The following is a 19,054-nucleotide window of genomic DNA, read 5'->3' on the forward strand; positions in this document are numbered from 1 at the left end:
TGTAATCCTTAAAACCTCAAGGAGCTGAGCTGCTGTATTTAATCAGTTAGTAGTAGAAGGAAATGCTTGTTTAGAAAAGAATATACTCTGAATTGCTCAGCCTTTCCTTGTATCTTTCAATACACAGTTTATTAAAGCAAAAACTCCTTCCAGTTTGCAAGCAGAAGTCATGTAAATATCTCTTTTGCTTGTCTTTCAAGCAAACAGCACCACAGGAGTCCACACTCTTTGTCACTCATGGTTCTGCAACGGAACAGAACGTATATACAGAATTATTTTATGTCTCTGGCTCATCCCATGCTTGAAGAAGCAAGCTGTTCCTTTCTTTCTTCCTTGATCTTCACCTCAAAGAGCAAAGCTTTGTCTATGGCATTCATGCATTGCTATTTCATTACTATTTCTTGGGTGCTCACATGACCTCAGCTGCTTCTGCACAACATAGTTTCACAAGAAAACTTCGTGAAATGACTGAATTGAAGCAGGATTCCAGGACACTAGGAAAATGTGAAAACTGCCCAAGGGGCTTAGCAATGTTTCCTATACTCAGTTAGAAACTGAGAGAGTTAGGAAGAGGCTGGCAGTTGTTAGTATGAAGAACTGCTGTACACAGAGGAGTGCTTCACATCCTTCTTTATGACATGTGTCCTTTTTCTCCAGCAAAAAAGTCATGCCTTTTTCCTTCTTTCATCAGCTAAAAAGGATAGTATTTTAAAGAGCATGTGTGTTAGCCAAAATTGTCTCAGTATTCTCGGAAGTGAGAAGAGGAAAACAAGCCCAAATTTTTCATGCACAAAAAAGTTAGAAGTCTATTTCTCTGGGTATTGTTTGTCTCAGTGATGCAGTTGCTTTGGTATGAATCTGATTGATTTCATGAGCAAAGTAACAAAATGTTGGCTGGTGTACACTACTTCTATTGTGCAGCAAAGAAGAGAATATAATTGAAGATGACTCCTTCTCTGTTACCCCAGGTGACTCTTGAGTGCTGACTAGAATGAAAGCCAACAAAAATTAATAATTTTGTCACTAAAACACACAGATGTAACTCTAAGTTCAGATAAGGAAAAAGAACAGGAAGAAATAGAGTTGACACATTTTTCATGTTCCAAAGTAAAGCCATACTCCAAGCAAAGAAAGGATGGGATAATCGTCAGGCTCTTACTCCTCAGTAGGGGATGAGATGTCTTACAGGAACTGCGATATTCTGGTATTTTGCATCTGGTCAGAAACATTTTTGAAGTACCAGAAAAATCAGAGATCCATTCAAGTAAAACAGAGTGGAGAAGACCTGTGTCACATAAGAAGGTCATGTGTAAGAGTGAGCTCTATGCCTTCAGCACTGAGTTATGAGCAGGTCAGAGGTAACGAGTGTAACGAATCACAGATCCACAAGTGTTTTTCATACCATTTAACCTCCTGCTGCTGCATAGTTCAGTGAGGACTTGGAGTAATTGCACAAGTGAATGATACAGGTTTCTCTCTTGCTTCAGCATAGATTTATATATGTCCTTCAGTCATCTGCAGCCTCTACACATTTTAGTTGTTTTTGAAAAAACACTGAAGTATCCAGATGCTTAATGGATCCTTAAAGTCTGTGGAACTGGGCTAGGGATGATGCAGATAAATCCTTCCCCGATGGACTTTGTCTGGAAGGCTAATTTGTCTGGAAACACAGTTTGCCTCTATCTAACAAGAACAACTCTCTTCTCCATCTTCATATACCCAACTTGAAGTTACTGAAAAGATTCAGAAAATCCTGGAGAACTCCAGATTTCCAGCACAGAAGGTCTCTCCTTTGAGTAAATGTATTTTCTTCTTCCCATTAGAAGCTAAAATCTCTTACTACTTCCTTGTATCCTCTTCCCCCAAAATGAAAGTCTTGCAGAATCTTGAAGTATCTTAGGAGCATGCAATTGCAGCCTCTATCTAAGAAATGTTCCAGAGAGAGTGATGAGAGAACTGTTAGTAGGAAGGTAACAATCTCAACAACACACCCACTCACAATTCACAACTCAGCTGCTTCATGACTAATATATTCTAGAATCTTTCTTTATTCCCCAGTGAGCCCTAAAATTTTACAGACAGTGCACCAGTCCCATCAGATGCTTTTGCAAAAAACAAGGTTGGATTTTTTTTAGAAAATAAAAATCCATTTCATTCAAATTCTCTCACTCTGTGTGCATGGCACTAATCTTTTCAAAAGAAACGGCTTCTACAAAACCAGACTCGCTTTGGACTGATCTGGACTAAAGACAATACTAAGGGAAAGCTGTCAGGGGAACTCTTCTTCAAACTGGAGATACAGCCCTTCCATCCTAATCTCTGGACATAAGTTTTCTCTCAAAACCAAGAAAAAAAATCTGAAAATCCAACTCACTTTACCTATGCAGTCAAGAGAAGGATAATTTTCATTATTAAAAAATGAAATTGTGCCCAGTAAAGGCATTAGTTAAAGCAAATGGGGAAGTTTAATGATGTTCATATTGATAGGAGGTTAAGACTTCCACATTTTACTGGAGTGAAAGAATGAGAAGAAATAAGATCTTCATGAATTAAAAAACCTGGAATTTCCATCTGTCATGTCACATGGTAAAGGACATAATTGCTTGCAGAGTTGTTCTGGTAAATCCAGTAGAAAATTGTGGTCATTGAATGTTTGATACCACTCTGATCCTCTAGTATAACTATAACTATAGCAAATGTTGGAGAAATCTTGGTTTTCCATTCATTTCACTTACAAAAATAGTAAGGCTGGCTTTTAGAGTGGTGTAATGGAGCTTACATGTCTTAGCTAAATGAGTAAGTAAGGTAACCTGGCAGAGAGGCAACTGAAAGCATTGTGCTCTGCAAATTGCATACAGACACATCATAACCATCTTAATCATGCTTGCTTTGGAGTGGGAAGACAGCTTTAAGAAATGTAAGGCAAATACTAGAGCCAGGTCTAGTTTTGGGGAATTTTTGCTGGCTTTTGATAGCTTTGCTAGCTTTTGGAAATTTTCCTACTTTTTTCCATTACGATTCTATGTATCATTTTCCACTACTGAGGACAACTTTTGTCCTTGTGGAGTTAGACACTGCCATCCTTCTGCCTGTAGTTTAAAAGTGCTGCTTCAAGTCTTACAGAAGCTGTGTGGGGAGCTCTTTCTGAGGAGGACACAGTGTGTTCATGGGGTGCTCCACAGCAATCTATGCATCCCAGACACGTTTTTTAAAAAAGGACTTGCTTTGGGAGTTTTCACTTTCCTGGATCCTTCATGGCAAACAGCTTATTGTCAGACACAAATACATCCTCCTGGATGCTGACACAGCTTTACCTTGAGGCTTTCTTAGAATACCTTCCTCAAGTTTTTTATAACACAAATGGAAACTCAAACCCAAACCTATGATACTAAGAACAGCTTACTCTTAATGTATCTTGAGGACTAGTCAACAAAATGAGTTTGGTAGAATAATTCCTTCTCTGTAGTTAATTTTTGTCTCTTATCCCTAACATTCAATCTAAGGATATGCCTTCCCGTGGCATCCTTATTCGCATTATTCTGCTTCTGCTTTAATGTACTGGGACTAACCCTAGACTTAGACTTCACCCAGCGATACCTCATGGAACTTGCATTTCTGTCTCTTGGAAGCTGAAATCTACTGTTGTGAATTCTCTGCTTGCTCTTTGTTGTTACCATAGCTCTTTAGATCTCACTCTTACTAGATGGAAAAATTAAATGCTGGCAGACCATTGCACTATTTGAAGTGGGTTCTTTCCAGAATAAAGCTTCTAAACTGTCCTGCTTGAAGGACCTTTAGGCCAGAGGTCTATGTTTGCTGTGACCTACACCTGCAAATGTCATTCATAATTTACTTGTAGAGTTTAGACTTCTGTTTTATTGCACTCTCACTCCAACTCTATCCTTGAGACAAGAGTAAATTTAGGAACTTTGTGGGGAAGGCTTTCCTAAATTTATCACTGAGAAATCCTGTGGCTATTGTCCCTTTCTTAATCTGAAGCCTGATTTTCCCTGGAAAACATTTCTCAAGCATGACCTTAAAGCTCAGCATCTTGTTTGGACCCAGACTTGCCTCAGTGATAACCATAAAACAACATTCCCAATTTTGTTACCAACAAAGCAGACAGCTGTTGACCTAAATTTACTCAGGGCAGCTAAGAGTGCTACAGTGAATACGCCCTCTTACTTGAGTTTCATGGAATATAAACTGTATCTTAACCCTTGTCCATATTCATTGACAGAAAACTATGAGAAGTTTCTCAGAAAGCATAGGAATGAAATCTACCACCACAAATTTTTGGAAATGGGGCTCTGGGGCATCTCAAAGGCCATTGCTAGTTTTTGTCTTTATTTTTTGCTGTAATGAACAAGTTTTCTCACCCTAACCTAAGCTAGTTACCCGGGTAAGACTTAGCATTATTCCTAGGGATGCACTGCTAACACAGCAAAACATCTCTACTTATTTCCTATTGGTTTTCCAGCTACATGTCATAGGTTTTAATACAGTGAAAACTTAAACAAAACCTATGATAAGAATTTAAGGAATATGCTACCAGCTCAGGCTAGTGGTTCACCTAACTTAGTTTTTGGTCTTGGACAGAAACATAATTGTGGAAAGCATGTAAACCTGGCCCCACTTTTACGTTCATTCCCCTTGTACTATTTCTCCAGCATATCTGGTTGTGTCGGGTTTGCAAGAGCACTTCCCTACACCTTTTATAGCCCACTGACAAATCTATCATCTGTGAATTTTATCCAATCTTGATTTTGAATCTTACCTGTTGTTTTCATTTAAGGAACATTTGAATTTTTTAAATTACTATTTCCTTTGGAAAGCCCCTTAACTTCTATAGACTGTGAATGATAAAGGGCTTGGTTTGCTTTGTTTTCTTTATGAATTGTGGTGCACAATTTGCTTTGGCTTCTAACATGGTATTTTTTTTAACAGATCCCTGGATGCTTTTAGATTTTTTTTTTTCTTTCTCTGCCTTAGATATTTTCATTTGCTTTACAATTTGCCTTGTTTTCTGCAGTTCATTTCCTGAAATTGGACAGATTTGTACATTTATTTGTCACACTCTATTCTCCTGCAACGTTAAACTTAGTGCTGAATCTTTCAAATGGAGTTCCTACTATGGTTCCTAATTTTGTTATTCTAAGACCCAGAAGCTACTTCCCTCAGCTCATTCTGTGCCATCTCCTGGCTGGGATGCTGATTACAGTTTCCTGAACACTTATGCTTGTTCTAGAGCCAAAGATACCGTATGGAATAAAATTTGTAATTTTTTCATTCCAAAATCAAGTTGCTGCTCTCACAAACTTAGTGTGGGTACTCTTTGCCGTGACACACACATTATTGCTCTATAGTCCTAACCTTCAAAAGCTTCAAACTAATTGAAATTCCAGCTGTACCCTAAGCTATGCCTAATGTTGTTTGTCTCAAAAATACTCTGGTTCTTTTCTAAATAATAGATTTTGAGAGATATTTACTGAAAAAGGTAATTGGAGAACACAAAAGAATGAACGCAGCTACTGAATACTGATGTTTAATGAAAAAAACAGGCAGGAAAGATACTTTCATATACAGAGGAAAAGAAGCTTTTCCTAGAAGTTTTTAAATATCGAGAAAGACTGTATCTTTCCCCTTTACTGAACAGAAACAGAGGTTCAGTGTACCTACTGGTGAGAAGCTCAGCATGCAGTGAGACTGAAGACAGAAGAATATTTTTCCAGATGACGGGAAGCTTTTCATTGTCTAATCACAATTATTAATTTGTGTTATCACACGTGGATGTACTTAATTTGTTATTTTTTTTTTTTTTTTTAAACTGGGAAGGACAGATCTATGTTTACCCCAATTTTTGTGTTTTGTGTTTATCCTCACCAGTGTCCTGTGGAAAAATAATCTTCATTTTCTCCCTGAGAAACCTAATGCTTTAGTCTTCAGTACACTTGATGTTCATGATCCAATTGTAATCTAATTCTCACTGTATAACTTCTAATTTGCTAAGCTATAAATATACTGCTTTATCCATAAACACTACTCTTGGGGAGTTAGCAAGTTTTCTAGTTAGTTTTCTAGAACTTGTTAGCATCTTCAGGGATTACTATGCCTAAAGCTACTTTGGGATTTACTTTATAGATGATCTCCTCATTTTGATCCAGACCTGCTGTAATTTGGTGGTGTTGTCCTCATGGATGATGGCCATTTCTGTTGTGATTCCATCTTCTCTGCATTTCCACAGCTACAGAACTTGAACATCTAGTAGATTTATTCCCCTACTCTGTTATATGAGAACCTACACTACTGTATTGAGACTTGAGTCACTTTCCCATGGTTATAAAGGAAATTTGTGCCAGTGAAAGTAATTGTTCCCTGTTTTCTAGATCGAGGTGCCTCCACTACTGGAGGCAAAGGAATTCCTTTGAGTGACTTTTGGGGAAAGCCAACAGAAAGGATGCTGGTGATACTGTGCACTGCAGGTTTGTGACTAGGCACAAAGGAAGCACTCTAAAGGAGCACCTTCTCCGTGTCATTTTGTTGCTCTTCATCTAGTGCAATCCACCCATTAACTGCTGCAGGAACTTGTTCTGAAGCCAGCTCTATGCACCTAGTAAACTGTAATCACGAGCACTGCAAAGATATCTCTGGAGCTGTTGATTATTGTGACTTCATGTGATGGTCTCACTCAGTACCAGATTACTATGGCTAAAATAAACACTTTTAAGTGGTGAAAGCTTCAAACGCATTTGTCTTTGGGTTTTTCAGCAGTGATTGGTGTTCAGTTAACACAGCAATTTAACTGTTGAGATAGAGCATTATCTGGACTGAAGCATTACCACTATGGCAAATAGAAAACTGTATGCAGTCAACCTCAGTTATCTTTCCCGATTGACGTTCCATACTGTTTCGCTCAGGGCGGCAATTCTCTGCTCAGTGCTGTGCTGTGCCAAATAATGCTTTGAAAGAGTGTAAGCTAACACAACCCCTGACACCTTTGTTGACTTTTCCAGAAGCACTTTGTGAAGGTAAATTTGCTTAAATGTAAAGTGAAAGTAACTCAAGACTTCCAGGAAGCAAATCCTCCAGCATCACTGCTGTACTTACATGCTGTCCATTGAACAGGGCTACTGGGCGTGGCCTGGGATCCCTCAGTGTTGCTGGGCAAACCACACCATTCCTGGGAACACAAATGTATTCCTAAATGCACACATATGTACCTGTGTGCACAAGACAAAGCATCCACAACCTCCATACTCAAACAAAACACAAGCATGTGCTCACACAGTTAGACTCCTATGGAATTACAACTTTGAACTAAGAAGTGATGTCACGTGTCAAAGAGTATTTTGTTACTTTGTCCCGTTTTTTAGGTAGGATTATGACTTTAGGTACTGCACATACCTAAGTAAATTGCAGCTGTTTATGTATTTATCCCAATAAGTCCCTATTTCCTTTAAGATTTTTTGCTTGATTGACCTGTCTGAAGTGCTGCGACCTCTCCTCTCACTGCAGGGGATGAGTGCTTTTATGTCTGTTTTTTACAAAACACTCAGCTATTGAAAGGATGCATGAACCAAGTTTTATCCTGCTATGTTCTCTGTCTCCTGTCTCATTTTAAAGATATTCTTCACCAAAAAAAAAAGTGCTCAAGGACAACTAAGTTTCTTTCCAAACAACAAGATAGCAGCCAAAGGCAAAATCCCATATCATTTAGCTCCAGTGTGAGCGTTCAGAGTGACCTTGCTTTTCTCTCTGAAACTCTGGGTTCATCCAGTGTAAAGTTTGAAGTATCCAGAATTCATTCAGAAAACAAGATAATTTACCCCCTAACATGCAAGTCTTACAATATTTACACAGTCAGATGCAACAGCCATGACTGAAAGTCTAGAAACCTCTACAGTGAGAGACCTTACTCCTGCTTTCAACATGTTATTTAAAAACAATCTTTGTTGGTTTTGTAGCTTTTGGCTACATAGACAAAACATAGCCATTTAAAACAAAAAAATCTGAAAAATGTCTGATGAGGCTTAGGCTCTTTCCCTTCAATGCCTTATACCTGGACAACAAGTCTAACTCACAAAGCATTTGGTATCTTTGCTTCTCCGCAACCGAAGAGCTATTCCAATGCTAAACTGTTTCTTCAGACCTCATGTCACATTACCACAGTTGTTCTCCTAGTGCAACAAACCTAATTTGTTCCAAACTGGGATACTCCTCTTAATTGGACTGATTTACTTTCTATTTCCTTCTTGTCATTACTGTACTCAGAAACCTTCAGGTTTGTAAGAGTAGGGGCACTTTCCTCAACATACCCTAACACCTCCTTTGTCACATGAAACATAAGTATTATTTCATTTGTCTCCCCCAGTATAACAAATCCTGCTCAAATCCTATGGCAACTCTACAAGACCATCTGTTAAAACAGAAAAAGAGAAAGTAAAGTTAACAGATAAACAAATAAAGAAATAAAATATCTGTTTAGGTGAAAAGCAACTTATGTGGGTTTTTTAAAAAATAAATATTTGTAGATGCCCAGTGCCACAGTTATCTTCCACTGTCTGGTGGAGAAGCACAAATAGCCAGAAAAAAAACCAAAACAAAACTACAAAAGCATGTGTATTAAGAAGTAAACTAATCTAAGGTTGGTTTTGTCTATTCCATCAGGTGTTATTTGGTTGGTCATGTATGGTATTTTGATTTTTTAATGCTGTATGGTACTTCAATGAGCTGCTGTTCTGCAGACCTCTTCTTACAGTTTATACTCTTGTAAATATCTCCCTGAAATGGTGGAGAGCTAGCTCAAATTAAAATCATAAGTCTTTCCAGTTGTAGCCAGTAAATGGGGATAAAGGCATTCCTGAATCCCATTAGTAGATCCCTGTGGTATTTCAGACATTTTGAGGTTGCTGTCATCAAGCGTGTCTCTACTAAAGATCACTCCAGCACTGTAAGAAGCTTGTCCTTATAACTGTAATTACTGCAGCAGTAATTGTCCTAGGAGGTGGGTGGTCACAACCAAAGCAAGAACTGCTTGTTCCTGTCACCCTGAAAAAATTCTACTCTCCTGTAAATAACCTGTGCTGGCAGACTCCTACAGCCAGGTAGGCAGCACAGGAGTGATGGACTCCTTGCTTGGGTGGAGGCTGCCTGCCATGGACTCATCAGATCTACTCAGGAGAAAACCCCGAGGAAGGGTGAAATACAGAATCACAGAATCTCAGAGACAGAGAAGCAAGGGGAGCAGTCAGCAGAACACACATGTGAGTTCTGGACCGACTAGAAGTAAGTATGAAGAGGATGTTAAGTGTATGTAACCTAATGCCTTAACAATTACCACAGAAAGAAATAAGCCTTTGAATCCACTAGATAGAGATACATAATGTCCTTCAACTCTCTCCTTTAGCCGCATCCCACGAATTTTGTGCATTTTTTCAGAGTCTATAAGCTACTTAGGATTTCCAAATGTGCTAGTATCATTTGGCAAATCACGTGCCTCCTTATTTGCTTACTAACATCAAAGAACAAAACTAGCTTTCATTTGCAAAATTAAGTACGACGAAGCAATTGCTTAGGCTTATTGCAAGGCCACTGTGGACACACTGAACTATACTGCAATGTGAGAATTTGTACCACACAAGGCAATTTTGTGCATCTGAGCCATCAAGGGCTTGGGTCACACTAGTTATCAGTTCCTGCATTGGCGTTGGACGTGTGGTTCCCTGTCTCAGGGCAGGCATGCTCAAAACTGCAACCCTGAACCCTTGCTCTCAACCATGCAGACTAGTAGAATAAAAAAGTTTGGTAACAATGTGTGAAATGTTCCTCCCCACTCACCTCTGACTGCATGACCTGTTAGAGGGGAAAGCAGTTTTTCTGGTAAAACTGGAGACTGCAGTCACTAAGAGATGTAAGCTGTGGGTAAGGATGGAGGGTGTATGGTGTGAGGGAGCAGCAATTTCCCTTACTCTCTGTGCATGGCCCTTTCCAAATGGCTTCTTTCCTCAGAGACATAGGTCTACAAAACATTTCAGAAGAGACAATTCTCAGACTGCATCTCATACCAGTCAAGGTTGTCAGAAATAAGCTTTTGGCCGTAGAAACAGACCTGAAGTACATCTGTCCCAGTCTTCCTTCTGAGATATCTTGCTGAACTATGGTTCACCTCTTTATACTTGAGGGTAATGGTTGCTATTAATACTCAGCAACCATTTGTGTGCATACAAGCAACAAAAAAAATCATAAATATATAGATTTTTTTGTTGTTGTTGTTGAAGGGTATGATGCTTCCTTCTTATTTCCCCCAAGGAATGCAGCGTATATTCTGAAACAGAAGAATGTTCTTTTTCTTCAGTTTTTTTAAAAAAACATTAATCTACATTTTAGGATTTGGCGTTTTTTTTCCCCCTTCTTTCTGGCTGAAGGCATTTTCTTGCCTTGGCTGCTAAAAGGATTCAGCTAATGATTGTCTCATTAGTCACCATCACCACAGCTAAATGGATGCAGTTAAGACTTTCACCAAATTAAAGCTGCAAAACAAATGCATTGATTAGTCTTTCATCCTGTATTTTGCCAAGCCTAAATGAGAGATTGCTCTTGTGAGCAGAAGCCTGCAAGGCTGAGGGCACAGGGAAGATAAAACCAAGGGCCACAGAGATTCTGGATTCCACACAATATTAAGAATAACTGAACTTTTAGAAAACTGTGGCTACCTTTAGGAATACAAATGATTTACAGAATCATGCTTCTTGAGATAATACTTAAAAAATACATGAAAATTTGTGCATATTTTTCAACCATGCATGGAAAAGAAGATCTCACAGGGGAAAGAGTGGAAAAAGATCCCATGGGGAAAGGAGAGGAAAAAGAGAAGTTTCAAAATACAGCTCATTCTCAAGATACGGTTTCTCACATATGTAAGTTAATTTCACGTTCCGGGAGGTGCTGTTTGCATGAAAAAAATGCTTATGTCCCTGTATCACCTGTTTTGAACAGCCATCATTTTAAAAAAAACAATTCCTTCTTCATTTCCTGAGTCTTGCCACCATTTGGATGCTACCAGTCACATAGCCCTCAAAGGTGACAATGACCATTGTGTTCTGCAGATCATATAACGATGTTAAGTCTAAGAAATTAGTAGTACATTAAGCATAATGAGAAGGGTGCTTTAAAAAGTGATGGCCTTTCACATCTCTGGAAATGAGAAAACATACAACTGAGGGTGGCTTGAATGACAGCAGTGGAATTCAAACTAAGTCCACAATAACTCCTAAGGCTGGTGGTGTTTGGATGTAGAATTTTCTATGAGAGCATTGTTACTGCAGTGACCTCTGAATTTAGATTCCTTTACATCACTGAGCTTCCAAATCTCCTTTGAATGCAAAGTCTGGATCTGAGGCCATCTTTGTTGAGCAGCTCTGGCAAAAACCTAAATACATCCTATTTGTTCTTGAACAACCTCGTGTCCATTTCTGCCCTCTACTGGAAATGGTCCTGGTGGCACTCATACAGCCATAGCAAACTGGAAATGCAGCTCCTGACAGAAAAATATTTCCTAGCACATACAGACAGGTGATGTTACTTATTTTCTGCTTTTGTGACTGCTTAAGAGTTTCACCTGTAGAACCACTATTTTGGATGATCATACAAGAACTGAAATAGTCTGTCAAGTTTTAAGTCTGAAGCGGTCTTGCAAATACAGTGAGGATTTTAAGACCACAGGGAAAGAATAAAGAAACCCGTCACACAGTGCCATTTAAATGTTGTTTGTTTTGGCCCTAAATAAGAGGTGTGGCAGTTACACATAGGTCACTAAAGCAAGTACCTGTCCTTTCCCACTGGCATGACATTCAGGAGACAGCTATCACAGGCTTGCCAGTAATTGCCAGATTTCTTCTAAGTTATAATTATCATTATATTGACTTGTTGGTATGTTGGTCTGCTTGTGAATGGCAGATGGTGGTTTGTTTGAGAGCTTTGGGAAAAAGTGAAGTAAATCTACTCAGGAAAAAATAACTGTGGGAGCATAAATGATATTAAGAATGTTGTTACAAAATTAGACACCATGAGCAAATGGGGCTGTTACAAAGGGAAGAAATTTCTAGCAAAGTCCTGCTGGGGCATCTCCACCCCAGGGTGAAGAGATCATCTATAGATGCAGAAGTTGCAGGTGCAAGGAGTTGTTTGCAGCTCTCGCCTTGTCCAATTTGTGAGTGCTTTCCCACTGCCACACAAATAGAGGTCCACAAACAGAACTGGGCATAGGAACGCTGAAGCTGGTGAGGCAAGCTGTTAAAATGCTATAACAGCTCATTTGAGGGTATTAACACAATAGAATGGAGGGAGGCATATTTTATAATGAAGGATGGGAAAATGTCTATGCGTAATACATCCTGGTGACCTAGTCAGCTGAAGAGAATCTCAGAAAATCTTTCAAGATCTCCTGATTCCTCCTTCTCTTTGATCATTAAAAGATTTTGTAGTGTTGGGAATCTAATTAAAGACTAATATTTACAACTCATATTCTTCCTCCCTGTTTTTTGTAGGTCTTATCCATATAGAGAGCTATGCCAGTACTGCTTGGTGGATGTTTTCAAGTAAGGAATGTAAAATCAATTTATACCCTTTGTGAATGTCTAAATAAGGTGGATGGATGGAAAGCCTCTGAGTTATAAACTTTCTTTTTCTCCTTTTCCACCACTTGCAATAGCCCCAATAAGACAGATGGAAGAAAACCCAGCACTTTTAGGCTGAGATTTTAAGTTGGCTTTTTCTCATACTGTATTATTTTTCTTTTATTTTCTTGTTGTGTCATTCCTGCTGCAACAGGCTTAGGAAGCATCACATATTCAGAGCAGGAGTGTATGATCCAAGAGGAAGTATTCCCTTCAGGGAAAACTGTCCCAGTCTAAAGAGCTGCTGTATAAGTGGACAGCTGTAATTCACTTTCCTATTTAGCTTCAAGTCAACATTATGATATTTACATATATGATACTGTTTGTCCTGATAAGAAAGTAGTATGCTGCCAAAAAGAAGAAAATAGCATGGGTTTGTATATAAAAGTCTGAGTTGGTATTTTAGGGGCTCTCTAGAGCCCGAGGGATTTCCTGTTAATTATTGCATCCTGCCTTGCACAAACTACAGCTTTCCCCCATTTTATTGTTTAAAAAGTAACCCTACCCAGCCTGCTTTTTCTTCTTTGTGGCTCCTCACACTTCTTTCTACCAGGCCACACAGAGGTGAATTCTCTTGCAGAGAGAATGAAGAGTGCAATTAGGAGGTGGGTGGTTAATCTTCATGAACCTTCACAATGGTTCACTTAGCATTACTCCAAACAGCTTCAGCATAATTAAGCCAGTGTTTCTGGCTTTCTAATTTGGCTTCTGTTGCTTGTAGGTTTAAAATCTTTGTCAGATGCTTTGTGTTTCCTGAGCTGGTAGCAGAACATGTGTTCAAGCTGATGTTTGCAGCAAGCAGCCTGGTGGAAATAGGTAGCAGGTAGGCTGTTGAGATAACTTGTGGAAAAACTTCAACGTCAATAGAAACCCACAGTATACTTTCTGAAAGCAAATGCCCAACAAAGCCACACTGACTTCACAGTCTGACCTTTCTGTCTCTGCAATCATCATGAAATGCATGGAAAAAGGTGAATCTGTCTACCAGTGCCTGCAGAACTGTCCTTCAACCCTAATGCTGATGATGGGGAGGAGACATGGGTCTGAGTCACTCTTTGAGTTGTTTGCAGTGTCAAGATGTAGTTCAAGGGGAGCCTTATGCATCACAGCTTCACTTCAAGTGGTGTGCTGTCATTATTGCAGTTGTGTCAAACACATTATAAAGGCTGTAGTTTTTAACCTGTTCCAAGAGAGAGGAAGCTGACTGCACAACAACACCCAGACACAGCTTCATCTCCTCTAACGAATGCAAATGTGGTGTTAGCCAGTTTATGAGAAAAACTGGAGCATTTTCTCTCTGTCCTTCCACTTTAGAGGGACTGAAAGTATGTGTGTGTTTCACAGGCCTACTCCCAAACCAGCAGTCTTTTGTTGAACCTTCTCCCCTAAACTGTTGAAAATTTCTAGCATATACTCCCTCCACTTCAGCTGCTGTTCCACCAGCCCCATGTTGATGCAAGTGTCAGCTTATCCCCAAAGAGGTGATACCACCTTGTTTAATTTAAACTAATTTCATTTTATCTAGAACAAGTGTTTGCCTTGCCAGATTTTTTTTTCTCTCTCTCTCCACTCTTCACTCCATCCCAAAAACAACTGGAGCAGAATTCTTTCCAGCTGTGCAGGAAAGGAAATAGAGCAAAACAATCTACAGTGCAGCCAAATTTCAACTGAAAGATGATGTTGCATTTACGGAGCTGTAAATGTAGATGAAATGCTGCTCTTTTACTAAGGAATGAGGAAAGAGAAATCTTATCTCTGTCAACATGAGTAAAGGCAGCTGCAATACCATTAATTTAAGAGCTTTTGCTTTATAATATGGAGAATACTTAGCCCAAGACCCAGAAGACGAAAAGGGTGAAGCAGAAAGAAATTGCCACGAGTTCTGCAACATCCACTTCATTCCAGATAGGCTCTTGGACAAGAGCTTCTTGTTTGTGTTGGGGGTTAGAAGAAATCCAGCCTTAGGCAGATGGAATTCACTTGACAACAGTGAAACGCAGCTGTGAAACAGCAGTGTCACAGCACAAGAAAACCCCTGCAAAGGTGTATGCTGTTCATCAACAAGATATGAGGCAACACTGAAGAAAACTGATCTGCTCTTACAGTTGTAATTTTTGCCTGAACAAATGTAAAGCCTGTTTAATTCTGATTTATCCTGAGCTCTGCTTTTCTCTTTTTCCATATTGACAGCATCAGGAAAATCAGAGTACAGCCAGACTTCATTTCAACTAGATCTTTCCTTTCACTCATTAGATAGGATCTACCTTAACAGCAAGGGTGCTTGGCTCAGGATTTATGTGCTGAGAGGGAATTTGACCACCACTTGGACCTCAGTGCCCAATCTTCAGAATTTGGAGTGACGTAATTTCAGTTAAAGCCTTCCCTTTCTGTCTCTAAATTGGGACTATGATTCCTTACCTTCTTGCCTTTTGCCAGCCTTGTCTTATCCAGGTTCTTTGCAGGGACCTCTGTACACAGGCCCAGAGATATCTCCATAGCCCTGATGCAAAAAGTATAACCATTTTTAAAGAGAGATCAGAGTGCAAGTGCAGACAGATCCAGGCGACCATGGCTCAGCTGACTGCACAGAATCCAGGGGATAGCTGTGCCGGACCAGTTCTGAAGACCATCCTGCCTTTGGATAGAAATCTCTCCTGCCTATTGGACTGGATTTACATCTCCTTCCAGACCAACTTCTGTGTCCATCAGCATATGTTCCCAGAAAATTGCATGTGGCCGTGGCTGAAACATTGAGTATGATTCTGTCTCAAGGATTTGCTGTCTTCATGCTGAGCTCCAGCTGTGCTTTCATGGCAGATGACATCAGGAGCACTCCTCAAGCCCAGCATATAATAGTCTCAAAGAAATAGAAAAACTAATTAATTCCAAGTGTGCCTTTAATTTCATGACACAGCTTGTATCAGCCTTTACTTTTGCACATGCAGAAACCAAGCCTCCTCCTTTCTCCTCATCCTAAGTGTTCTTGAAGTAAGCAACATTAAATAAACATGCAAGGTTGTATATATTCCCTGCAGACTGCATGGGGTTTTTGCAATGTGGATCTCATTAAGATCAAATGGGCTAAGGGAATAGCAGACTGGGCATTGAGTAATAAAATAATCATGATAGTCCTTGTGTAAGCCAAAGCTTGCTGAGGAATTTACCAGCAAATTCGACATTTTGCATGTGCAGCTAGAGCACTTCATGAATTTCAAAGACTGATTGTCTCATACTGAACAAAATCTACCAGGGGCACAAAAGTCAGGAGACATCAATCTCAAGCCAGTCCTGAAACTATTTGATCAAAACTCAACCAAGTCAATAAGAAGTTTATTTTTTTTTTCCCAAAAATTCAGCAGTTAGAATAATGGAATCATAGAATGGTAGGGGTTGGAAGGGACCTTTAGAGATCATCTAGTCCAACCCCCCTGCAGAAGCAGGTTCACCTAGATCAGATTGCATAGGAATATGTCCAGGCAGGTCTTGAAGACTTCCAAGGAAGGAGACTCCACAACCCCTCTGGGCAGCCCGTGCCAGGGCTCCCTCACCTGAACAGTGAAATAGTTTCTTCTTATATTTAAGTGGAACTTTTTGTGTTCCAGCTTCATCCCATTACCCCTTGTCCTGTTGCTAGCTACAACAAAAAAAAAAGGGATGTCTCAACATCCTGACACCCACCCTTTAGATATTTATTAATGTTAATAAGATCTCCCTCAGTCTCCTCTTCTCCAGACTAAACAGCCCCAGTTCCCACAGCCTTTCCTTGTATGAAAGATGTTCCAGTCTCCCAGTCATCTTGGTGGCCCTGTGCTGGACTCTCTCCAGAAGTTCTCTGTCCTGTTGAGCTGAGTTCCTAGATCATATCCTGAAAAAGACTCTCAACCAAGATTACACCCCTTTTAGGTTTTATTGTACATCCAAATCCATTTGAACTAGTCTTAAGACAAATTACAACTAGTCTTAAGACAAACACTAGCACAGGCTGCCCAGGAAGGTTGTGGAGTCCCCTTGGAGGTCTTCAAGACCCGCCTGGACACTTTCCTGTTCAACCTGACTTAGGTGAACCTGCTTCTAGATAGGGAGGGTGGACTAGATGATCTCTAAATGTCCCTTCCAATCCCTACCATTCTATGATTCTATGATCCTATGAAATATTGTACAGAGGTGTTATACTTGTTTTAACATAGTAAGAATCACCTTTGGTTAAACTGATGTAATTTCACCAGAAGTACACTGTGGCACTATGACCCTGAGCTGATTGCCTATCATCACTAAATTCAAGTTTGTCATCTTTTCTGGAGGACAGCACTCAACTGTGAGACTCTCTCCCCATGAAGTTATTTCTTGATCTCTGCAGACAGCTGTAGCACAAGCCAAGGTATTGCTGCTGCCACTGCAGCCTTCCTGATAACATGCAGTGCTGGGTAAAAGTGATTAATAAAATTGGTTCAAAGTTCAGATTAAAAATGAAAAAAGAGATATCAATTTGAAGTTAATATTGGCTTTTTCTGTATTTTTTCCTGTCAAATTTTTGTATTTATCTTGGTCATCCTGTGTTTCATTCAGCTTTTTGCTTAAGGCTACACTGAATGAATGAACATGAATGAAGAGTCAGGAAATGCAATTTTTTCCAGAGTTTCTACTGTTCCCAGTGATGGAAATAAAGCTTTAAATGGTAGTAAAGTGATGGCTAGAGAGTTGGCAACTGTAAAATAATGAGAAAACACTACATAATACCTAAAGCTGTCCAGGTTTTTTTCTAAGTTGAATCCAGCCATCCTGAGGCTCTTACTCAGGATCTTGGAGTGTTTTTGAGTGATGACTACTGCAGCAAGTCAGACGGGATGACACTTGAAAAACCTGAGGAGCTCAAAGGAAGATATCAACTGATATCTGTTTCACCTGCCTTCTGGTGTCCCTGCTCAAAGTCACTCAAGGTTACGAGGACCTTTTCCATGAGGCTACAGCACATTCCTATACAGCTTATTCTATACAATATGAATGTTGTGGTTTCAATCTGCAAAGATGCTTTGATTTAGGTCAGCTAGCCTGAAATCTGGATTTTTGTCCTGTGAGTTTGAGATTACTCTGCACCATAAAGTATTGATGCGGCATTCTACATAAATGATGCCATTAAAGAATCCTCTTCAGCTTTTGAGTTTAAAAATAAATCTTTCAGCCCCCACAATCACAACACCTGCAGGCCAGTTCTGAATTAGGTGAATTACGTCAAGCTATTAGCTGCAGCATGTCTGCTTCCAAGTAATTAATGGTGAGAGGGGAAAAGATGCTTTCCAGACTACTGTCGTGAGGTAAGAGTTGACTCCTCTCAGTGCAGAAATGTCTGGAGATGTATACACCACCATCAGCCTTGGTTAAGTGACATGCAGTAAAGGCTCCTGCCCACCACAGCAGCTTGTTGCATAATTTATCTCATGCCATACAGCACTGATGAAAGGAAAAGAGCACGGAGTGGAGGTGAGGCTGAGATCACGCTGCCACCAGGAAAGGTCATATGCTTTGTTGGCAGTCAGCGTCTTTTGCAGGAGAAAGCATGTGATTGCCAATCCCATCACCCAGCACTGGGGTCAGGCTATGAGGCACCAGCTTCGGGGAAACTGTTGCAACTCTTAATTGAAACACTTTCTTTTTTATTTATTTTTTTGTTCCCAGGACTTTGTGTCACAGTAAGCAATATCGTTTGACAAATGCTTATTCCATGTCTGCCTTGAGTTGGGGGTACTCCTGGACTGGGATTTTCCTTTGGTTGCAATGCCAGAAATGTCCATTCCATTGGATTTACCAATACACTTGTAAAAAACACTCAGACGTTTTAACTGCTTAGACACAGTTCAGGACCACATCTCATGCACTCAGGTAGGTGGTATATCATCTATTGGTTTCAGAAAGGTCATGAGCCAGCCTTGAGGACAGTCACTCCCCCGTTATGTATTTGTGAAATGATGCATCTAAAGGAGAGATGAGCAGGAAAAGTGGGAACTGTCACCTATGGATCTGGAAGTGTGACCACCCTGCCAGTCTCAAGGAAGTCATCAGCAGCAGTCTAAACATCTGAGGGACACAAAAGCACAAGGCATAAGCAGGGATTAAACTGATAGTAATGAGGAGAAAAAGTCAACTAGATCTGAGCATTTGAGGTACACCAAGGCCTGAATTTGAAAAAGAGGTCATTGTATTTGGCAGTTCAAATCCACAGATGAATGATCTCCAAGGTCTTATTGTACTTCTAAACTTCATTCCAAGCCCAATATTTTAGGGAACACTTAAACAATCATTACACATATTACATTATCTTATATTCAATCTCCTTTGAATGCAATCAAGCCCTAAGGTATTAAACTTCATCTGGGCTTACACCC

This window comes from Colius striatus, chromosome Z, assembly GCF_028858725.1.
Source record: "Colius striatus isolate bColStr4 chromosome Z, bColStr4.1.hap1, whole genome shotgun sequence".
Taxonomy (NCBI): domain Eukaryota; kingdom Metazoa; phylum Chordata; class Aves; order Coliiformes; family Coliidae; genus Colius; species Colius striatus.